At 42.7% G+C, this 25,421-nt stretch overlaps 1 pseudogene; it reads left to right on the forward strand.

The window, feature by feature from the left end:
• Nucleotides 1-23,068: 23,068 nt before the first annotated feature.
• Nucleotides 23,069-24,676, forward strand: LOC147727692 (uncharacterized; annotated as a pseudogene).
• The last annotated feature ends 745 nt before the right edge of the window (nt 24,677-25,421 follow it).

A 25,421-nucleotide genomic window follows, 5' to 3' on the forward strand; every position in this document is an offset into this window, starting at 1 on the left:
AATCGTTTGATTTTATCTCTATATTGTAATAAATTGTATATTTTTATAACACACATATTTTTCATGGTTCATGATTTGCTTAATATTTGTCTATGGTAATATGGTACAAGTCTCATTGTAAACCTGGCATTTTACGGAATATGTGATCTACACTTGGGTTCACACAAGTCGATTGTTTTTTTCGGGACCTTTCTTGTTCCTCACACTCAGACTCCTTGTCCCCTATTTCACAATAGAGGAGGCCTCCCTTCTTCTTTTTACTCTTGTTACTGGTAGCCACCTCCTTGTGGCTTGATATTTTGTAGCATGCGGAGTCATACAAGTGTTTATTTGCTTCCTGTAGGTAGAGCTTCAGTGCCCAGAGCACGTTTCCCCCCTTTTCTACTTTGTTGATGAGGACTTCATTCTCCTTGCGTAATCTAGTCATTAAATCTTGGTATTTTCTGTTTGTTGGGTGATACCACCTGGTACTTATGCATGCTTTTTTTAGGTGTAGCGTTTTCAATTTGTCTGTGATGACATCATTGAAAATGTCAATGGCATCCCGTGGCGTCACTGGTCTGAAGATGGACTGTGGCTTGAATGGACTGGCCACCCTGATGGAGCTGACTATGCCTTCTTCAAGCAAGATTTGCTGGGTAGATGTTGGCCCATCGGATGACTCCAGTTCAACCAGCATGTGGATAGTGGGAATATGGGAGACTGTGAGACTGGCCCCCACTTTAGGTGTGATGCCAGGTATGGGCTGGGTGTTGTTGTTGTGTTTGAGTTTAAAGAACATCATCAGTTTGAGTTTGCGAATGAATTTGAAAACATCAATGCGAGTGTTACAGTAATCAAAACTGCTCTTAGGGCAGAAGGTTAAACCGAGGCAGAGTAGTTGTTTTTCTGCCTTGGAAAGGTTGATGTCGCTGAGATTAATGATGGTTTTGGAGTCCACTTTTACTTGCGCCTCCAATTTCCTCACCTCCCGTTGCCTGGTTTGGGCTTTTCAGAGTTTCCTTCTGTCATGCCTCCTGCGGTGGCGTCAGCGTTTTGATGCTTTAGTAAGCGCGGCCTGAGTGTCTGTCTTCGGCCGAATACTAAAAAATCCCACTCTTGTTCAAGGCTTGCCCCACTAGCGTCATTTCTTGATCTCCAGCTGCCTCCATCCTCCGAATCTGTTCCACTTTCTGCAGTTGCGCGGAGATCGGATGCTCAGGGGCGGCTGGTGACATTTGAAAGTAGTGTGGCTTAAAATGATTGGCATACTGCGCCGTTGCGAGCGCAGCGAGCGAGCCCCGAACCACTGTTTGAAAAAAGAGAAGAAAAATGATGCATTTTCAAGCAAATTTGAGAAAGCAGGAAGGTTAATAAAGCAATTGTGAAAGTTCAGTTATTACAATAATAAAGAGATGTTATATAACATAGGTAGCTGCTTATTCAGTATAACCACAGAGCTTCATAAATCTGTAATGACAGGTACACAGGTATTACTACACAGTAATTACCACAGTATGTAGAATGGTAATATTTGAAAACTGTAGAAGTGGGTGCTTTAATTCCTCCATCTCTCCCTTCATTCTCTGCTCAACCTGCCCTTTTTTCTGTCGTTGGCCTTTCAATCCTACATTCTCTCTCCCTTCCTCCTTTCCTCTCCACCTCTCCTCTCCCATCCCCTCCCCTCCTCTCCTCCTCTTCTCTCCTCTCCTCTCCTCCTCTCACCATCCCCAGCCCACCCCACCCCTCATCTCCTTACCTCCACTTCCTACATCTACCCTACTCCCCTTTGATAAAGTCACGTGCCAACGGTAAGTTTAGGTCAACCTACTTTTGGTCGTGTAGATAGCGTTGTTACAAGACATCTTGTGACCATCTCCGCTGGTCACTGTGTGCTGCATGCCATTAAATATGCAAATGGCCTTTAACCAGTGAATTTAGGGATGTATGCTGTCCTCAAATTATCAGGCTTTATGTGTGCACTAGGGTTCTTGCTTGTAATGCAGCGTGCATCCCTTTAGTAATACAGACTGAGTAATGGGTGCGCCCAGAGGTACTTGAATTTAAATGGAGCAATGTGCAATAATCGCTGTACACTAACATCAACAGGCACACAGGACCTACCAAAGGCCCATGTCTAGTCTACTCTGTGCCTCAGTCACCGCAATTGTGAAAACATACAGCACACTCACCAATGTTTCTCTTAATATTTCGGCCACCGCCTGAAGCTCCATGGGTCATTTCATAATTATACTTATTGCAAAGGATATTTCCTGTCTTTTCTCACTGTCTTCACTGTGCTGTCCTTATAACACTGACTCCATAGGACTGTCCTTCAGCTTAGGTCTATTCACTGGGAGACATCACCTCAGTTTATAACTCCTCCCAAGTGGCTTCTTGTCGGTGCCAGACCTTGGCCACCCTCCTCACTGGGCTCCTCCTGCCCAGCAGCCTGAGCTGGAGGTTACGATTGGTATTGGGGCCAATCAAACCGGGCACTGTTCACTTGGCACTCCGCGCTTTAAATATACTTTACACTCTTTTTCACTTTGTACTTATTTTTATTCTTGTTCTTTATACTCGATTTCTATTGTTCATGTGTTTTTTTTACTTATTATGATGTAACACAAACATATGATTCAATTCATCATTTTTGTAAACATTGTAACATAATTTGCACTTTCAATACTTTGGCTTCATGTTTTTACATAAAACAATATACAAAACATTAACAAAAGAGCCCTATGCATTTCGGCGCCACGACGGTGCCTTCATCAGGGGCGTGTCTGTAAATAAAACATATGAAAAATGTGTAAGAGTCTTGATTCAAAGTTGTTCAAGGGGGGTTAAATAACTGTTTTTTGTTGATATTGTACCTGGTGTTTACTATGATGGGTATGAAAAATCGTGTCGCCTCGCTTGCTGGACTCAGTGTCCTGTCTCTGCAAGTAATAATAAATGAATAGATGACCCATGTTGATTTTGAATAGTAGTCAACTTGTGAGTCTAGAAATGTGGTTATTAGGAAGATGGATGGTAACATACCTGTGGAAGATATATGTAATCTCTGTAAGAATAAGAATGATATACATTAGGACTATGAAAATCCCATCCTATCTCTGACATGCTTAAGTAAAATGAAGAAGGCAAAGGATTTACCTTGTCTTCATCCGAGCTCTATATCTGTGATAAAGCAAAGACAAAAACGCGATTACTAACTCGAAGATCGAACTGCTGAAAGTTGATGTAAAGCCACGTTCGGAAACCGGGGCCGTTCATACCTGTATAGCCAAAGGTTTTGCGTTGTATTCGAAGTCCCTCTCTCAACCGGTCTTCTCACGCTCGGTAACTGAAGCGGACGCCATTTAAAGCTCCGTTGTTATCAACCCGGAATGGGATTAGTCGACATAGAAGACGGACGTGACCGTGTTGCTGTTTGCCAGACAAGCCGATAATATGGGCGCCATATTAAAAGAGTTTAATGAAACGGAATAATCGCCCGTGCTGTGGGCTTAGTTCAATCTCTGTTGCCAGTTGTATACCAAATGTAGTATACTTAATCTGTTGGAACTCCGAGACTATAAAGGAATAATATTATGCAAAAAATACTGTCCGTGGTGAAAATCTCAACCGAAAAGATACTGTGGCCGAAAGATTTTATAAAAGTTCTATATGACTATCGAGTCATTTTATAGCAAAAGCTCCTATTCTAGAGTGACCAACTGGATCAAGCTCTGTCATTAGAAAAGACTTTAGATTGACGAATTAGCGCATGTATTGATGGGTATATACGATCTGTGATGACAATTGTTGCCATTTGTAGTTCGAAAGATCTATCATATGTCAGTCGCTATGGGAAAATGTTATGGTGCTGATAAGCAATTTGTAAAAAAACTATTTGACATGATGGTGCTATTGCTAAAAAATCCCAAATAGTGCTGTGTTTGCTAGCTAATCATATTACAACGAGACGTCCTTACAAGATATTTCCCCAATGGGAATAAATAAAAATATGTGACAAGCATGATCGTACTCTAATGACTGAATTAGTCAATTATTAACCCACTGGGGGAACACTTATCGATGTATACGTCAGATAAACATGTGTCAAATGATATAGTGTTTCAGAACGATAAGCCTTTCTACAAATGTGCATGTATATCATGCGTTAATTTTTGTTTTAGATACCTGTTAATACGCATAACCTGTTCTACACTATATAATTATTAAAGCCCAGTTTTTGCTACTACGTTTCTCATATAGACATTTTAGGAGTATGCAATCAAACTTTTAGTTGAATGTTTACTAATTGAAACTTGGCCAAGTCCCTCAAAAGTATACGGTCATCACAGTATAATAAGCTTTTCTTGTTGTGATGGAGTAATTGTTGTTGAGTTAAATACACTCATGTTGCTATTACATATTACAGGTAACATGAGAGATCATATTTGTCATTCAGCCCTGTCGGTGCTAAAGTTTTTAAGTGTTTTATCCAGTAGAGTTCACGTTGCAACAATCTCTGTTGATTGTCTATTCCTTCCTTTCTCTGTACATTTTCGATGATGAAGTATCTCAGTTGTGATATAGTGTGTTTTTGATCTCTCCAATGGAGTACTAAAGGTGATGTTAAGTTCAAGTTACGGATTCTACTTTTGTGCTCCGTGATGCGTACTTTCACTTTGCGTTCTGTTTTCCCTACGTACATCTTGCCGCAGGGACACTTGATGGCATATACCACATTGTTGGAATTACAGTCACTATTGTGTTTCAGCTGTATCAATTTCCCTGTTGTTGGGTGGGTGCATGTATTGCCTGTGATTACATTGTTGCAGTTAGTGCAGTTCAAACATTTTGTTGTTCCTTTGTATGTTATAGGACTTCTGGATGGTTGTTTGTATTTTAACTTAGTTCTCAGGTTTGGTCCTCTGGTGTGTGCATGTACTGGTAGTTCTCTGAAAATTCCGTTAAAGTCTGGTTCCACTGATAATAGCTCCCAACGTTTATTGATTATTGCTTTGATTTTGGTGGACAAGGTTGTGTATTTGGTCACAAATACCATCCGGTTTTGTGATTTTTTCTCCCTTGGTTTCAATAGATCGTCCCTGTTCATCAATTGTACTTTATTCAAATGTCCTTCCAATACTTTCAGGGGATAACCTCTATCTTTGTACTTCTGAGTTTGTTTTTCCAGATTAAGTTGACATGTTTGTGGTTCTGAACATATACGTTTAATACGTATGAATTGTGATGCTGGTAAGTTATTGATGAGGTGCTGAGGGTGAAAGCTTTCATAGTGAAGCGCACTGTTGCGATCTGTAGATTTCGTGTACAATGATGTTTCAAAGCCTTGTGGCGTTCTTGTAATCCTGACATCAAGATAATCAATAACACTTTCACTGATCTTGTAAGTGAATTGAATCCTGTTGTCCACTGTGTTTAACGCAATGATCAGCTCCTCAAGTTTGTCTCTTGTGTCATCCCAAATTAAAAACACATCATCAATGAACCTGCTGTACATTTTCACATGTGTCCACTCACTCAACGACATTAGGTTGGTTGCTTCGTATTGTGCCATAAAGGTATTGGCATATGCAGGAGCCCCTGCAAAGCCCATGGAAGTCCCGTTCAGTTGGGCGAAATGCTCATTCTTCCATGTAAAATAACTGTTATGCAAACAAAATTTTAACAGTTGAATCAAGAATATTTTTTGATTTGTTGATATGTTATCCATTTTTAACAGAGCCCACTCAATTGAGTCTAGTCCTGCATGGTGTGGTATGGAGGTATAAAGTGCTACCACATCAATGGTGCACATGATCCAGTTTTCTTGGAAGCCCTCTTCTGTCCATTTCAGTTTGTTAATAAAGTCTGTCGTGTCCCGTATATAGGATCCCCATTGCTGTACAAACTGTTGTAGGTAATGATCGATGTATTTACCTAAGGGATCAAAGATTGATCCGCATCCTGACACTATGGGTCTGAATGGGGGGTTTGTCGGATGTTTGTGTATCTTTGGGATCATATAAAGATTTGGACGTTTTGGGTTCCTCTGAGTTAAATATGCTAACGTTTGTTCATCAATCCAATCTTTATCCAATGCTGATTTCAATATATCACTCAGCATTTGTTGCAATGTTCCCGTTGGATCTGTTGGTAATTTCAGGTATGTGTTTGGGTCTGCCACATGTTCCTCTACCTTTCTGTCATAATATTCCGTGTTCATGAGTACCAGGGCACCGCCCTTGTCTGCTGGCTGTATTGTTAGTGTTGGATTGTTTGCCAAGTTCTTTATTGTGTTTTGCTCCTGCTTAGTCAAATTGTTACGTGATTTCTTTTTGTAATCCAATTCCTGTAGGTCTTTTCTAACCATTATTTCAAAAGTGTCAAGCATCTTATGAGATACTGGTGCTTGGAATTTGCTCTTGGGTTTGAATATTTTGCTAGTCCCTTCTCCTGTGTTTTCTGTTGGTTCAATAACATTCTCAAAGTAATGTCGCAATCTTAATGTCCTCATAAATCTGAAGAAAGCGCCCTCAGTTTCCATTTCATTTGTGGTAATTGTCGGAACAAACGTTAGGCCTTTGTTTAACGTTGATATCTGTTGTCGGGTTAGTGTGGTGGAAGATATGTTAATAATTAAATCACTGTTCGTCCGCTCCTCAGTGCTTTTCCGGCCACTTCCTCGCCTGGTTTTCCGCTTGGTGCTGATGTCTCCGGGACAGTTGTTGGGGGTTGTCCTGAGTCCTGTTCCTGTGACAAAAAAGACCCTGTTCCACTGCTTGTTGTTGCTTGTTGAGTATTGTCGCCTGATATTATGATTCCTTCCTGTGTAGCTCTAACTGGTCCTCTACGTATCGATGTTTCCTTGTCTGTGACTAGACTTTCCTCGGAGGAACGTGCTGATGTTGGTGTTTTCTTCGGTACGTATTGGCGGCGTGCATAGATGTCTGCCCAAGTATAACCTTCGTTGAGTTTATAATCTATGGTGTCACGCTTGTATTTTCTGAGTTTTCCTTCCTGTAGCTCTTTTTCATATTTGTCTAGTTTGATATTGATGCCTTCCAAATTCATTTTCCATGTGTCTGTCTCCATTCTGGCTTCCAATTCTGTTTTTAATACGTAAATTTCATCTTCCAATTCCCTAATTGTTTTGGCAAGTTCCTCAATGATTAACAATATCAAGTCCAATGAGCATTTGTTGAGGATACTAAACCATTTCTCCATAAATTTTGAGTTCAGATTGAATCGAAATAGCATGGGTTTTATGGATAACCGTAATCCTCTCGGGATGCGTTTTGCTCGATGGTATTGTATGAGGGTAGACGCATGCATCCTTTGGTTTAATTGGCGACGTGTTAGGTATTCTAGCTGTTTAAGTTGTTGAGAAATGGATCCCCCGTGAACATCCATGTTTTTGACTTCCTTGATTAAAGAATAAATTTTATCCGCCTCCTCTGCTGTGTAGGCCAATGTATTGGCTCGATTGTCCGTCATTCCTGTGATAGTTTCGAACTGCATTTTGCTTTGATGGGTGCCTCCTTATTGTTTGACCAAATATTGAATCCAAAAGAATAAAGGGCATAAGGAGCACTCCGTTTTATTGTTCTCTTTTGACCATATATCCACTGGTGCTCCGATTTGTCAGGGTAGTCAAACCTGCTTAGAGTTACTGGAGGTTACGATTGGTATTGGGGCCAATCAAACCGGGCACTGTTCACTTGGCGCTCCGCGCTTTAAATATACTTTACACTCTTTTTCACTTTGTACTTATTTTTATTCTTGTTCTTTATACTCGATTTCTATTGTTCATGTGTTTTTTTTACTTATTATGATGTAACACAAACATATGATTCAATTCATCATTTTTGTAAACATTGTAACATAATTTGCACTTTCAATACTTTGGCTTCATGTTTTTACATAAAACAATATACAAAACATTAACAAAAGAGCCCTATGCATTTCGGCGCCACGACGGTGCCTTCATCAGGGGCGTGTCTGTAAATAAAACATATGAAAAATGTGTAAGAGTCTTGATTCAAAGTTGTTCAAGGGGGGTTAAATAACTGTTTTTTGTTGATATTGTACCTGGTGTTTACTATGATGGGTATGAAAAATCGTGTCGCCTCGCTTGCTGGACTCAGTGTCCTGTCTCTGCAAGTAATAATAAATGAATAGATGACCCATGTTGATTTTGAATAGTAGTCAACTTGTGAGTCTAGAAATGTGGTTATTAGGAAGATGGATGGTAACATACCTGTGGAAGATATATGTAATCTCTGTAAGAATAAGAATGATATACATTAGGACTATGAAAATCCCATCTTATCTCTGACATGCTTAAGTAAAATGAAGAAGGCAAAGGATTTACCTTGTCTTCATCCGAGCTCTATATCTGTGATAAAGCAAAGACAAAAACGCGATTACTAACTCGAAGATCGAACTGCTGAAAGTTGATGTAAAGCCACGTTCGGAAACCGGGGCCGTTCATACCTGTATAGCCAAAGGTTTTGCGTTGTATTCGAAGTCCCTCTCTCAACCGGTCTTCTCACGCTCGGTAACTGAAGCGGACGCCATTTAAAGCTCCGTTGTTATCAACCCGGAATGGGATTAGTCGACATAGAAGACGGACGTGACCGTGTTGCTGTTTGCCAGACAAGCCGATAATATGGGCGCCATATTAAAAGAGTTTAATGAAACGGAATAATCGCCCGTGCTGTGGGCTTAGTTCAATCTCTGTTGCCAGTTGTATACCAAATGTAGTATACTTAATCTGTTGGAACTCCGAGACTATAAAGGAATAATATTATGCAAAAAATACTGTCCGTGGTGAAAATCTCAACCGAAAAGATACTGTGGTCGAAAGATTTTATAAAAGTTCTATATGACTATCGAGTCATTTTATAGCAAAAGCTCCTATTCTAGAGTAACCAACTGGATCAAGCTCTGTCATTAGAAAAGACTTTAGATTGACGAATTAGCGCATGTATTGATGGGTATATACGATCTGTGATGACAATTGTTGCCATTTGTAGTTCGAAAGATCTATCATATGTCAGTCGCTATGGGAAAATGTTATGGTGCTGATAAGCAATTTGTAAAAAAACTATTTGACATGATGGTGCTATTGCTAAAAAATCCCAAATAGTGCTGTGTTTGCTAGCTAATCATATTACAACGAGACGTCCTTACAAGATATTTCCCCAATGGGAATAAATAAAAATATGTGACAAGCATGATCGTACTCTAATGACTGAATTAGTCAATTATTAACCCACTGGGGGAACACTTATCGATGTATACGTCAGATAAACATGTGTCAAATGATATAGTGTTTCAGAACGATAAGCCTTTCTACAAATGTGCATGTATATCATGCGTTAATTTTTGTTTTAGATACCTGTTAATACGCATAACCTGTTCTACACTATATAATTATTAAAGCCCAGTTTTTGCTACTACGTTTCTCATATAGACATTTTAGGAGTATGCAATCAAACTTTTAGTTGAATGTTTACTAATTGAAACTTGGCCAAGTCCCTCAAAAGTATACGGTCATCACAGTATAATAAGCTTTTCTTGTTGTGATGGAGTAATTGTTGTTGAGTTAAATACACTCATGTTGCTATTACATATTACAGGTAACATGAGAGATCATATTTGTCATTCAGCCCTGTCGGTGCTAAAGTTTTTAAGTGTTTTATCCAGTAGAGTTCACGTTGCAACAATCTCTGTTGATTGTCTATTCCTTCCTTTCTCTGTACATTTTCGATGATGAAGTATCTCAGTTGTGATATAGTGTGTTTTTGATCTCTCCAATGGAGTACTAAAGGTGATGTTAAGTTCAAGTTACGGATTCTACTTTTGTGCTCCGTGATGCGTACTTTCACTTTGCGTTCTGTTTTCCCTACGTACATCTTGCCGCAGGGACACTTGATGGCATATACCACATTGTTGGAATTACAGTCACTATTGTGTTTCAGCTGTATCAATTTCCCTGTTGTTGGGTGGGTGCATGTATTGCCTGTGATTACATTGTTGCAGTTAGTGCAGTTCAAACATTTTGTTGTTCCTTTGTATGTTATAGGACTTCTGGATGGTTGTTTGTATTTTAACTTAGTTCTCAGGTTTGGTCCTCTGGTGTGTGCATGTACTGGTAGTTCTCTGAAAATTCCGTTAAAGTCTGGTTCCACTGATAATAGCTCCCAACGTTTATTGATTATTGCTTTGATTTTGGTGGACAAGGTTGTGTATTTGGTCACAAATACCATCCGGTTTTGTGATTTTTTCTCCCTTGGTTTCAATAGATCGTCCCTGTTCATCAATTGTACTTTATTCAAATGTCCTTCCAATACTTTCAGGGGATAACCTCTATCTTTGTACTTCTGAGTTTGTTTTTCCAGATTAAGTTGACATGTTTGTGGTTCTGAACATATACGTTTAATACGTATGAATTGTGATGCTGGTAAGTTATTGATGAGGTGCTGAGGGTGAAAGCTTTCATAGTGAAGCGCACTGTTGCGATCTGTAGATTTCGTGTACAATGATGTTTCAAAGCCTTGTGGCGTTCTTGTAATCCTGACATCAAGATAATCAATAACACTTTCACTGATCTTGTAAGTGAATTGAATCCTGTTGTCCACTGTGTTTAACGCAATGATCAGCTCCTCAAGTTTGTCTCTTGTGTCATCTCAAATTAAAAACACATCATCAATGAACCTGCTGTACATTTTCACATGTGTCCACTCACTCAACGACATTAGGTTGGTTGCTTCGTATTGTGCCATAAAGGTATTGGCATATGCAGGAGCCCCTGCAAAGCCCATGGAAGTCCCGTTCAGTTGGGCGAAATGCTCATTCTTCCATGTAAAATAACTGTTATGCAAACAAAATTTTAACAGTTGAATCAAGAATATTTTTTGATTTGTTGATATGTTATCCATTTTTAACAGAGCCCACTCAATTGAGTCTAGTCCTGCATGGTGTGGTATGGAGGTATAAAGTGCTACCACATCAATGGTGCACATGATCCAGTTTTCTTGGAAGCCCTCTTCTGTCCATTTCAGTTTGTTAATAAAGTCTGTCGTGTCCCGTATATAGGATCCCCATTGCTGTACAAACTGTTGTAGGTAATGATCGATGTATTTACCTAAGGGATCAAAGATTGATCCGCATCCTGACACTATGGGTCTGAATGGGGGGTTTGTCGGATTTTTGTGTATCTTTGGGATCATATAAAGATTTGGACGTTTTGGGTTCCTCTGAGTTAAATATGCTAACGTTTGTTCATCAATCCAATCTTTATCCAATGCTGATTTCAATATATCACTCAGCATTTGTTGCAATGTTCCCGTTGGATCTGTTGGTAATTTCAGGTATGTGTTTGGGTCTGCCACATGTTCCTCTACCTTTCTGTCATAATATTCCGTGTTCATGAGTACCAGGGCACCGCCCTTGTCTGATGCTTGACACTTTTGAAATAATGGTTAGAAAAGACCTACTGGAATTGGATTACAAAAAGAAATCACGTAACAATTTGACTAAGCAGGAGCAAAACACAATAAAGAACTTGGCAAACAATCCAACACTAACAATACAGCCAGCAGACAAGGGCGGTGCCCTGGTACTCATGAACACGGAATATTATGACAGAAAGGTAGAGGAACATGTGGCAGACCCAAACACATACCTGAAATTACCAACAGATCCAACGGGAACATTGCAACAAATGCTGAGTGATATATTGAAATCAGCATTGGATAAAGATTGGATTGATGAACAAACGTTAGCATATTTAACTCAGAGGAACCCAAAACGTCCAAATCTTTATATGATCCCAAAGATACACAAACATCCGACAAACCCCCCATTCAGACCCATAGTGTCAGGATGCGGATCAATCTTTGATCCCTTAGGTAAATACATCGATCATTACCTACAACAGTTTGTACAGCAATGGGGATCCTATATACGGGACACGACAGACTTTATTAACAAACTGAAATGGACAGAAGAGGGCTTCCAAGAAAACTGGATCATGTGCACCATTGATGTGGTAGCACTTTGTACCTCCATACCACACCATGCAGGACTAGACTCAATTGAGTGGGCTCTGTTAAAAATGGATAACATATCAACAAATCAAAAAATATTCTTGATTCAACTGTTAAAATTTTGTTTGCATAACAGTTATTTTACATGGAATAATGAGCATTTCGCCCAACTGAACGGGACTTCCATGGGCTTTGCAGGGGCTCCTGCATATGCCAATACCTTTATGGCACAATACGAAGCAACCAACCTAATGTCGTTGAGTGAGTGGACACATGTGAAAATGTACAGCAGGTTCATTGATGATGTGTTTTTAATTTGGGATGACACAAGAGACAAACTTGAGGAGCTGATCATTGCGTTAAACACAGTGGACAACAGGATTCAATTCACTTACAAGATCAGTGAAAGTGTTATTGATTATCTTGATGTCAGGATTACAAGAACTATTTACAACAAGGGGTGGTGAGGGACAGAGTCTCTGAATTAAGCAGAAAGCTCTCACCCAGTCAAGAGATCAGGGCTAGATCCAACACCGTTTTTTAGCTCACTGCACCATCCCAGTTTCAGAACCTGGCTGTATGCAAATTAGTCTGTTCCTGTCCCAGTGCATGATGGGAACAGGGCAAACGAAACTACAAAAGCCAATTCTTACACTGGGAAGGAAACAAGCTCCCGGGGACCGGTTTCTGGCATTACAGCCGTCTTCGGCCCGGTTTGCTTGAATCCTGATGGTGCAATGAGCAAGGGTCTCACATCTGAGAATACCCTTCCACGCTTAGGGTGGACAAAAATATTTACAACAAGGGGTGGTGAGGGACAGAGTCTCTGAATTAAGCAGAAAGCTCTCACCCAGTCAAGAGATCCGGGCTAGATCCAACACCGTTTTTTAGCTCACTGCACCATCCCAGTTTCAGAACCTGGCTGTATGCAAATTAGTCTGTTCCTGTCCCAGTGCATGATGGGAACAGGGCAAACCAAACTACAAAAGCCAATTCTTACACTGGGAAGGAAACAAGCTCCCGGGGACCGGTTTCTGGCATTACAGCCGTCTTCGGCCCGGTTTGCTTGAATCCTGATGGTGCAATGAGCAAGGGTCTCACATCTGAGAATACCCTTCCACGCTTAGGGTGGACAAAAATATTTACAACAAGGGGTGGTGAGGGACAGAGTCTCTGAATTAAGCAGAAAGCTCTCACCCAGTCAAGAGATCAGGGCTAGATCCAACACCGTTTTTTAGCTCACTGCACCATCCCAGTTTCAGAACCTGGCTGTATGCAAATTAGTCTGTTCCTGTCCCAGTGCATGATGGGAACAGGGCAAACCAAACTACAAAAGCCAATTCTTACACTGGGAAGGAAACAAGCTCCCGGGGACCGGTTTCTGGCATTACAGCCGTCTTCGGCCCGGTTTGCTTGAATCCTGATGGTGCAATGAGCAAGGGTCTCACATCTGAGAATACCCTTCCACGCTTAGGGTGGACAAAAATATTTACAACAAGGGGTGGTGAGGGACAGAGTCTCTGAATTAAGCAGAAAGCTCTCACCCAGTCAAGAGATCAGGGCTAGATCCAACACCGTTTTTTAGCTCACTGCACCATCCCAGTTTCAGAACCTGGCTGTATGCAAATTAGTCTGTTCCTGTCCCAGTGCATGATGGGAACAGGGCAAACCAAACTACAAAAGCCAATTCTTACACTGGGAAGGAAACAAGCTCCCGGGGACCGGTTTCTGGCATTACAGCCGTCTTCGGTCCGGTTTGCTTGAATCCTGATGGTGCAATGAGCAAAGGTCTCACATCTGAGAATACCCTTCCACGCTTAGGGTGGACAAAAATATTTACAACAAGGGGTGGTGAGGGACAGAGTCTCTGAATTAAGCAGAAAGCTCTCACCCAGTCAAGAGATCAGGGCTAGATCCAACACCGTTTTTTAGCTCACTGCACCATCCCAGTTTCAGAACCTGGCTGTATGCAAATTAGTCTGTTCCTGTCCCAGTGCATGATGGGAACAGGGCAAACCAAACTACAAAAGCCAATTCTTACACTGGGAAGGAAACAAGCTCCCGGGGACCGGTTTCTGGCATTACAGCCGTCTTCGGCCCGGTTTGCTTGAATCCTGATGGTGCAATGAGCAAGGGTCTCACATCTGAGAATACCCTTCCACGCTTAGGGTGGACAAAAATATTTACAACAAGGGGTGGTGAGGGACAGAGTCTCTGAATTAAGCAGAAAGCTCTCACCCAGTCAAGAGATCAGGGCTAGATCCAACACCGTTTTTTAGCTCACTGCACCATCCCAGTTTCAGAACCTGGCTGTATGCAAATTAGTCTGTTCCTGTCCCAGTGCATGATGGGAACAGGGCAAACCAAACTACAAAAGCCAATTCTTACACTGGGAAGGAAACAAGCTCCCGGGGACCGGTTTCTGGCATTACAGCCGTCTTCGGCCCGGTTTGCTTGAATCCTGATGGTGCAATGAGCAAGGGTCTCACATCTGAGAATACCCTTCCACGCTTAGGGTGGACAAAAATATTTACAACAAGGGGTGGTGAGGGACAGAGTCTCTGAATTAAGCAGAAAGCTCTCACCCAGTCAAGAGATCAGGGCTAGATCCAACACCGTTTTTTAGCTCACTGCACCATCCCAGTTTCAGAACCTGGCTGTATGCAAATTAGTCTGTTCCTGTCCCAGTGCATGATGGGAACAGGGCAAACCAAACTACAAAAGCCAATTCTTACACTGGGAAGGAAACAAGCTCCCGGGGACCGGTTTCTGGCATTACAGCCGTCTTCGGCCCGGTTTGCTTGAATCCTGATGGTGCAATGAGCAAGGGTCTCACATCTGAGAATACCCTTCCACGCTTAGGGTGGACAAAAATATTTACAACAAGGGGTGGTGAGGGACAGAGTCTCTGAATTAAGCAGAAAGCTCTCACCCAGTCAAGAGATCAGGGCTAGATCCAACACCGTTTTTTAGCTCACTGCACCATCCCAGTTTCAGAACCTGGCTGTATGCAAATTAGTCTGTTCCTGTCCCAGTGCATGATGGGAACAGGGCAAACCAAACTACAAAAGCCAATTCTTACACTGGGAAGGAAACAAGCTCCCGGGGACCGGTTTCTGGCATTACAGCCGTCTTCGGCCCGGTTTGCTTGAATCCTGATGGTGCAATGAGCAAGGGTCTCACATCTGAGAATACCCTTCCACGCGTAGGGTGGACAAAAATATTTACAACAAGGGGTGGTGAGGGACAGAGTCTCTGAATTAAGCAGAAAGCTCTCACCCAGTCAAGAGATCAGGGCTAGATCCAACACCGTTTTTTAGCTCACTGCACCATCCCAGTTTCAGAACCTGGCTGTATGCAAATTAGTCTGTTCCTGTCCCAGTGCATGATGGGAACAGGGCAAACCAAACTACAAAAGCCAATTCTTACACTGGGAAGGAAACAAGCTCCCGGGGACCGGTTTCTGGCATTACAGCCGTCTTCGGCCCGGTTTGCTTGAATCCTGATGGTGCAATGAGCAAGGATTACAAGAATGCCACAAGGCTTTGAAACATCATTGTACACGAAATCTACAGATCGCAACAGTGCGCTTCACTATGAAAGCTTTCACCCTCAGCACCTCATCAATAACTTACCAGCATCACAATTCATACGTATTAAACGTATATGTTCAGAACCACAAACATGTCAACTTAATCTGGAAAAACAAACTCAGAAGTACAAAGATAGAGGTTATCCCCTGAAAGTATTGGAAGGACATTTGAATAAAGTACAATTGATGAACAGGGACGATCTATTGAAACCAAGGGAGAAAAAATCACAAAACCGGATGGTATTTGTGACCAAATACACAACCTTGTCCACCAAAATCAAAGCAATAATCAATAAACGTTGGGAGCTATTATCAGTGGAACCAGACTTTAACGGAATTTTCAGAGAACTACCAGTACATGCACACACCAGAGGACCAAACCTGAGAACTAAGTTAAAATACAAACAACCATCCAGAAGTCCTATAACATACAAAGGAACAACAAAATGTTTGAACTGCACTAACTGCAACAATGTAATCACAGGCAATACATGCACCCACCCAACAACAGGGAAATTGATACAGCTGAAACACAATAGTGACTGTAATTCCAACAATGTGGTATATGCCATCAAGTGTCCCTGCGGCAAGATGTACGTAGGGAAAACAGAACGCAAAGTGAAAGTACGCATCACGGAGCACAAAAGTAGAATCCGTAACTTGAACTTAACATCACCTTTAGTACTCCATTGGAGAGATCAAAAACACACTATATCACAACTGAGATACTTCATCATCGAAAATGTACAGAGAAAGGAAGGAATAGACAATCAACAGAGATTGTTGCAACGTGAACTCTACTGGATAAAACACTTAAAAACTTTAGCACCGACAGGGCTGAATGACAAATATGATCTCTCATGTTACCTGTAATATGTAATAGCAACATGAGTGTATTTAACTCAACAACAATTACTCCATCACAACAAGAAAAGCTTATTATACTGTGATGACCGTATACTTTTGAGGGACTTGGCCAAGTTTCAATTAGTAAACATTCAACTAAAAGTTTGATTGCATACTCCTAAAATGTCTATATGAGAAACGTAGTAGCAAAAACTGGGCTTTAATAATTATATAGTGTAGAACAGGTTATGCGTATTAACAGGTATCTAAAACAAAAATTAACGCATGATATACATGCACATTTGTAGAAAGGCTTATCGTTCTGAAACACTATATCATTTGACACATGTTTATCTGACGTATACATCGATAAGTGTTCCCCCAGTGGGTTAATAATTGACTAATTCAGTCATTAGAGTACGATCATGCTTGTCACATATTTTTATTTATTCCCATTGGGGAAATATCTTGTAAGGACGTCTCGTTGTAATATGATTAGCTAGCAAACACAGCACTATTTGGGATTTTTTAGCAATAGCACCATCATGTCAAATAGTTTTTTTACAAATTGCTTATCAGCACCATAACATTTTCCCATAGCGACTGACATATGATAGATCTTTCGAACTACAAATGGCAACAATTGTCATCACAGATCGTATATACCCATCAATACATGCGCTAATTCGTCAATCTAAAGTCTTTTCTAATGACAGAGCTTGATCCAGTTGGTTACTCTAGAATAGGAGCTTTTGCTATAAAATGACTCGATAGTCATATAGAACTTTTATAAAATCTTTCGGCCACAGTATCTTTTCGGTTGAGATTTTCACCACGGACAGTATTTTTTGCATAATATTATTCCTTTATAGTCTCGGAGTTCCAACAGATTAAGTATACTACATTTGGTATACAACTGGCAACAGAGATTGAACTAAGCCCACAGCACGGGCGATTATTCCGTTTCATTAAACTCTTTTAATATGGCGCCCATATTATCGGCTTGTCTGGCAAACAGCAACACGGTCACGTCCGTCTTCTATGTCGACTAATCCCATTCCGGGTTGATAACAACGGAGCTTTAAATGGCGTCCGCTTCAGTTACCGAGCGTGAGAAGACCGGTTGAGAGAGGGACTTCGAATACAACGCAAAACCTTTGACTATACAGGTATGAACGGCCCCGGTTTCCAAACGTGGCTTTACATCAACTTTCAGCAGTTCGATCTTCGAGTTAGTAATCGCGTTTTTGTCTTTGCTTTATCACAGATATAGAGCTCGGATGAAGACAAGGTAAATCCTTTGCCTTCTTCATTTTACTTAAGCATGTCAGAGATAGGATGGGATTTTCATAGTCCTAATGTATATCATTCTTATTCTTACAGAGATTACATATATCTTCCACAGGTATGTTACCATCCATCTTCCTAATAACCACATTTCTAGACTCACAAGTTGACTACTATTCAAAATCAACATGGGTCATCTATTCATTTATTATTACTTGCAGAGACAGGACACTGAGTCCAGCAAGCGAGGCGACACGATTTTTCATACCCATCATAGTAAACACCAGGTACAATATCAACAAAAAACAGTTATTTAACCCCCCTTGAACAACTTTGAATCAAGACTCTTACACATTTTTCATATGTTTTATTTACAGACACGCCCCTGATGAAGGCACCGTCGTGGCGCCGAAATGCATAGGGCTCTTTTGTTAATGTTTTGTATATTGTTTTATGTAAAAACATGAAGCCAAAGTATTGAAAGTGCAAATTATGTTACAATGTTTACAAAAATGATGAATTGAATCATATGTTTGTGTTACATCATAATAAGTAAAAAAAACACATGAACAATAGAAATCGAGTATAAAGAACAAGAATAAAAATAAGTACAAAGTGAAAAAGAGTGTAAAGTATATTTAAAGCGCGGAGTGCCAAGTGAACAGTGCCCGGTTTGATTGGCCCCAATACCAATCGTAACCTCCAGTAACTCTAAGCAGGTTTGACTACCCTGACAAATCGGAGCACCAGTGGATATATGGTCAAAAGAGAACAATAAAACGGAGTGCTCCTTATGCCCTTTATTCTTTTGGATTCAGCAGCCTGAGCTGACACCATTTGCCAGTGGATTGGAGGGTGGGCTGCCTCTGACTAGTCCGCCTCCCAACTGCCACCAAAGTCTTGCTGCATTTTCACGTAGGTCCTTAAAACCTTGTGCCCAAAATGCTGTAGTTGGAAGGAAAACTCTTCATACAAAAGTCTGGAGCCATTCCGCAAGGAGCTAAGTTCTTTATTTTTTATTAGGCCCTTTGTTTACTGCAACAGCAGGTACATTCTGTACCTTCCATCCAACTCTCCCATTCTCCTAGTCTCCACCCTGCACAACATACCATCATTCTATTACATAATCCACTCTCGACATCCCAGACACCGGATCAGACGTACAGGGAATAGGGGCACACAGGATACCACACGGTGGCTGTAAGCAAAGACTAAACATCTCTGGAAAATCCAGTAGAACATATCATAGCATGGTGACTCATCAGAGTGGCAAATTAGTGACAAGGCCAAGATTCTTCTCTTTTAAAAGGATGTAGTTTATGCAGAAAAAATCCTTTTTACATCCGGTCTGTAGCTACTAGGGCGGAATATTTCCAGTTCTGCCTAAAAACAATCTCTGGAATAATTGCACGAGCTACAGCCGACCCCACTGGTAGCACTGCTGGGATGCAAACAAGACATAGATACTGTACACAGAAAGTTCCTTGCATTGGGATTCCTCATAGCCAAGCAGGGTGGCTTGCAAATCGGGACGGGGACGTGACCCTAAATTCAAGGAATTGATACAGGACCTGACTACCTGGCAGGAACAATCGATCTGTTATGCTGAGTTGCTTCCACTCTCGTCACGACCAAAAGACATATGGGGCCCACTAACCCCATATCTCCTCTCTCAAGCGGTTGCCACGGAGAAAAACCAGGAGGAAGGGGGTGGCCGACTCACATCTTGAGGGGTGAAACATCCTATAATCTCCCCCCCCCCGGGGGTTAGTGAGAAGTAAGAAATTGTGGGCCACTGCAGCTGATGAGCTGTGCCGCTGAGTGCCAGCATTTGCCGTCCTACAAGAATCATCGCAATCGCTATTGTGGCCTGCTGCAGCTGAGGAGTTGTGCCGCTGAGTGCCTGCACTAGTCACCACATCGAGGATCTTGTTATTACCTGCGTGTGCTCCTGGGTGCCCGCCTTGAGGCCCCATCCCAGGATTACCGTGAGTGCACACCGCGGACTGCTACAGCTGGGAGCTGTGGCCGCTGCGAGTTCACCTGTCATCACCGCAGCTTCCTTGTGAGGCTGCGTGCCGTGCACCTTTAAACCCCAGGTACATTGTCCATCACCGGGTCGCGGAGACCCCGGCCTCGAACTAAGTTCGTTTCACACGCTTTAGAGTGCTTTTATTGCTTTGTAAGTGAGGTTGTATTTACGTGCATTGTGACTTCTTGATCGCTTTTTAGCCTTGTTTTAAGCTCATATAAAGATACTTATTTTTCTATAGCTACTTGTGTGGTGTCCCTTTGTAGTGTGTTCACTGCGTTATTGTGTATGGTCATAAATGCTTCACACACTGCCTCTGAGATAGACCTGTCTGCTCGTGCTACGTTACCACAGGGTTGAGCAGGGTTTAACAAAGGGTGTAGCCCCCTTACTCTGACTTAGGAAGAAGGATCCCTATTCGGACCTCGGTGGCAGCTGCTGCCAACTAGAGATCCCCATTTCTAAAAGTAGAGTATCTCACGCCAGGTAAAGCGGGTGTCCACTCGACAGCCCCTTCAGTCACAGCAGCGTATCAGCACAAGAAGAGTATCCGCTCACCCTGAACCCAGACCCTCTACAGCTGGAGAAATTGTACAGCATCAACGCAGGAAGCTTTATACAACTGTCTATGAAACGTAACGGAGGTAGAAGAAATCACCCAAAAGGGAAAGTCACAGCACACGCTGTAAAGTGTGAAGAGAGTTACCCAGGCCAAAAGTCCTAAAAATGAAGTGGGGGGACTAACCTAGGTAGACATCACGGCATGGGACATCACAGCGTGTGACATAACACATGGCATCACAGGAAATTACATCATAGAAAGTGGCAGCACAAGCCATGACTTTACAGGAAGTGGCATCACAAGAAGTGACCTCAAATCTAAAGCCCTCACATATATTTTTAGCAGGTCTATCAAGCATACGTTTGAGAGCATTGTGAGGATAATAGCAGTGAGCTATGGAAGATGATATTGTCTTCTACACCTTGCAATTCCCCAGTGTTATGTAACACAACCTGTACATTCATTTACAAACTTATATAATGTATTGTACATGTAATATGTGCGTGTTGATGTAAAGCACTCTGATGCTCGGCACTGGAATGAGTAGGGCTATACAAAACAAAATAGTGGTGCTTAAATTATTTCACCGCCTCCACAGGTGTAGTAAGTTCTATATAAATGCAATTTGCTGTGTGTAAATACTGAGAAAGACCAACACATCTGACATTCTTACAGTGGATGCATATCTCCTAAACAGGGACTGAACAAAATGAAAAGCTGCCTTTCTTAAGTTTCTGTGAAGTGCTAATCTTTGTTTCCCCTCCACTTAATTTGCATCTAAGTGTGAGGCTCCTGACTGCTCCCAGCCAAGAGACTCACAAAAGGATGCCTGATGGCCCCTCAAATTCGGCCTTTGTTATGGGCCCAAAAGGAGTATTAAATAAGAAAGCCCCTTCCCCGCCTTCACGTTGTTGCAGATGGAAAGCAGACAACGTGCAGGCGCTGCTAAAAGTGTCCCGATGTTTGGAAATTACACCAGGGAAAGTTCAGCATTTTATTCAGTGGGGGACAAATTCTTGGCAGGGTGGACGGCGTTCACCCTGTGAAAATAGTGGGTGGACACCGTCCACCCGCGTGTACCCCTGAGTCGTGCCCTGGTGTTATCTACTGCTGCGACGTGTGGGTTGGCAGAGCGTCCACTGGCCCAGAGTGACTCACCTCTATACTATTGAATCGTTAATTTAAAGTATTTTCAGGCTCTGCTAGGGTGTGGATGCTAATACGTTTCTCCATACCTTACTTAGCTTTCCCTTTGTGGGTGACTCAAAACTGAATACACTTCAGTACAAAACGCTTGCAAAAGTACTGTTTTCACTTGAAAGCCCATCTCGTGCTCAATTTCGTGACCTGCGGGCCCCTGTAAGCTCTAAGCAGAGAGATGTGTGCTTTACTGACAGCTGCTCGGCTCGGAGCACTGCTGCTTCTGCCTGCTAGGACCGAGGCTCGGCTCTCCGGAGATTGAAGAGGCTGCTCGTGGGCCCGTCTGAGCTGACCAATAGGCAAGATTCCGTAGTCTGCCGAAGCTAGGGGATACACGATCCCGAGGGAATACCAAGTATTACACAACACAGTTTTAAAGCCCTGGTTTTATGTAACTTACCCTACTGGCTGCGTTCAATTTCAATTAACTGTGCCCAAGCTGTTCTGTTCCACAGCCAGCGCTCCACCGCACCAAGCTCGGATGGCTTCACAATTCTGTTACAGGACCGGAGGCTTCGGATTATGCTTTCTCTCTCTTTACTGCAACAAACAGCAGCCAATAAATTTTTTTTTTACAATACACTAACATTTCCAGAATGCCTAGCACATGTTCCATAACAACCATAGAGACTTGCCCTATATCCGTGTCTTGCCCCCTGAGCACTTCCTCTTTCTTTGCTGCTCGCAGCCGCGATAAGTGCTTCATATTTCTCTATACCTTAATTGTGCTTAATTTTGAATGATAATGTTTTGAACGATGTTGGTCTGACTTTGTCATTGCGCTTTGAGCGCTGCGGCGCTGGGGAATTGTTTGCTCTGAGGTTGGTATTTACAGCGCGTACTTGCTATTGTGCTCTGTATTTCTCTATGCGTTTGGAGTGCTACTGTGCTGGAGTGTTGATCACGCTTCTGTTTCTATTCAGCGCATACCTCATTTGGAGCATTTTGCAGCGTCTTAACGCCTGCGAGTGCTCAGCCTCCTGGAACGTTCAGCACTCGCGTCTCCCAGTTTCTCGGGCGGGGGCACTCGGTGTTAATATCGGCTTTTCTGCTGCACGCCCCCACCCGATAAGGCTTCCTTTGTTTACCTGTTCGGGACCCCCTGTGAGGCAGCGGAGCCTTTCCTGATTCAGGCCCGCTTAATTAATTGCCGATTGACCAGACAGGCACGTGCAGCCCAATTGGGCTCCTTTTGGGCTTCTTTTGGGCTGTGTGTCGCCCAATCTTTGTTTTTCCTCCTCGCGTTCGTTTTTAAACAAATGTGTCTTGTCAGGTTGTCTCCAGGTCCTGTATCAGACGCCTTTCCAAGGCTGGTAATAATCTGGACAGGCACAAAGTCGTGTGCAGGCTTTCTAAGGTTTTTTCTTGGCTGGTGACAGACTACAGATTTGCTGAGGAGCGCAATTTTACACAAATTATATATTTCCACATAGGGTGGCTCCCCCTTGATTGATCCCTTTGGGATTGCTTGGAACAGATTCAAGCCAACCTATAAAACATTGTTCATCTTTGTGACTATGGATGACTGAGTCTATTAGGAGGAGGACAATTACGGGTACTACGAGGAGGCTCAAACTGTGCCTCTGGAAGACAACCTGGTGGATGCGTTGGATGCATCCGTGCAGCAGTCTGTGAGTAAGGCGGGGGAAGTAGCATTTCCCCAAACGGTGAATAAAGCTCTTGCTGTTGCTCCTAAACCAATCACGGCGCAGCTCGAAAAATTCGCTAAAAGGCATGCCATGCTCCAGGATCCTTCTGCATCCTGATCTGGTGCTAAACCTACACCCAAATCTACTACAAGCTGGCCCCACGCTCAGGCTTTAGTTAAGTTGCCCCAGCCTCCCGCTAGTGACCACCAGTACGTAGAGGAGACAGGTCCTAGTCAACCTTACTCCAACACGGTTTACATGACCACAGATACAGGTAAGGACACCGACACCAATTCTACGGCTAAAGCCGTCCCCCCTAAAAAGAAGAAGGCCAAAAACAGTTCTGGTGAACCCCAGTCAGTGCCCATGTACCAGTCTACTTCCCCTTTTGACTTTAACCCAACAGATATTATTCACCCTCGTTCTTCCGATTGGGCCCCTCCTCTGGAGAATTCCGATTATATCCATCAAAACCTCAGGCGTAGCTTCGATAGGGAAGTCAGGAGTTGACTACGTTCTGAGTATCCACGTCCGGATGTCCCAGATAAGGTAGCTGAAACGCCAGATATAGATCCAAACATGCTGGCATTCTTGAAAAAGTTTGCCAAGGACCCTAATAAAGGGATCAATAGAGCTTGGCGCGGTTGCCAAGACAAACTCTTGGACACCGTGGGCCCGCTGGCAAAGATTTTAGAATTGGCTTTGGTTGCAAGGAGATAGGAGCGTCCATAGACCCTGACATCCTGGCAGGATGGGCACAACGGGCTATCTGTTTCCTAGGAAATGCCAAATCATTGCTCATGAGAATGGACAACAACCTTCACAAACTTGCAGCAGCTGAACCAGGTCCGTTAGCAGAGGGGCTGCTTTTCGGGGACAAATTTGTAAAGGATGTCTCCAAATACGTGGAGACCTTTACCTCCCTGGATAAAGCTCAGACCAATATTCGGCGAGTTTTCAAGACAGGCCTTTTCGGGAGGGCCGGGCGAGACTGGTGCCGCTCGCCAGGCCGTTCATACTACCAGGGCCCCAACAGAGGAGGATATGGCCGCGGCAGAGGGTACTTCCAAGATACCACCAGAGGCGGCACCTTTTATCCCCTCCAGACGCCAGAACAGACGCAGATTTCATTGTGGCGGACAAAGGGGTAACTTCCAGCCACAACTTACTGCAGGTGAGTCCAATAGCTCTTTTATCTTACCCTCTGGGGGGTCGAATTTGTCGGTTTCTGCACAATTGGTCCCAAATAACAAGGGATTCCTGGGTACTGCAGACAGTGGAGGGTTTCCACATAGATTTTTATCAAACCAAACGCCTCCCCCTCCTCTATATTTTTCCCAACTAGACATGACTTTTATAGATCAAGAGATAGAAGAATTGCTGCAAAAACACACAGTAGCCTACTGCGAGGACAAGCCAGGAGGTTTCTGCAGCAACGTCTTCTTAGTCCAGAAGAGAGGCGGCGGCTATAGCTAAGTTCTCAGTCTGAAATGGTTCAATTACTTCGTCCTCTACAGACACTTCTAGATGGAGGGAATCCATCTTTTGGCAGCCATTTTGAGGCAAGGGGACTGGCTAGTCCGCCTGGACCTCAAAGACGCTTACCTGACAGTTTCTATTTTTCCTCCTCATCGGAGATTCTTGCAGTTCCTCTGGTGAGGCAGACGACTGGAATACTTGGTCCTGCCTTTTGGTCTTTCCTCAGCTCCTTGGTGTTTCACCAAGCTGATGAAACCTGTCATAGCACTCCTCAGAGAGCAGGGCATTCGTCTGATAATCTATCTCGACGATATCCTGATCATGGCCTCTTCCAAGGAATTAGCGTCCCAACATCTTCACAAGAATATGTCCCTATCGGAGAATTTAGGGTTTGTGATCAACAGGAAGAAATCGGTTTTGATTCCAACCCAGTCTATAGAATTTCTGGGGTTTGTAATCAATTCCCAGTCGGCCCAGTTACTCCTGCCCAAACACAAGTTGAAGGATATCAAGAAAGAACTATGGAAGACGCTAGAGTCTCAGATGATGTCTCTCTGAGCGATTGCACGGTTGGTGGCCCTCCTGGCCTCATCTATACAAATGATATTTCCCGGCCCTCTTCATTACCGGTCCCTGAACGCCTGAAAATACGGCATCTCCAGAAGGGTCTCTCTTATTTGGATATTATTCCCCTTACGCAGGACGCCTGAGACGAGATCAGGTGGTGGTTGACTCATGTAGA

The sequence above is a fragment of the Lissotriton vulgaris genome, chromosome 3_1, assembly GCF_964263255.1.
Source record: "Lissotriton vulgaris chromosome 3_1, aLisVul1.2, whole genome shotgun sequence".
NCBI classification, from domain to species: Eukaryota; Metazoa; Chordata; class Amphibia; order Caudata; family Salamandridae; genus Lissotriton; species Lissotriton vulgaris.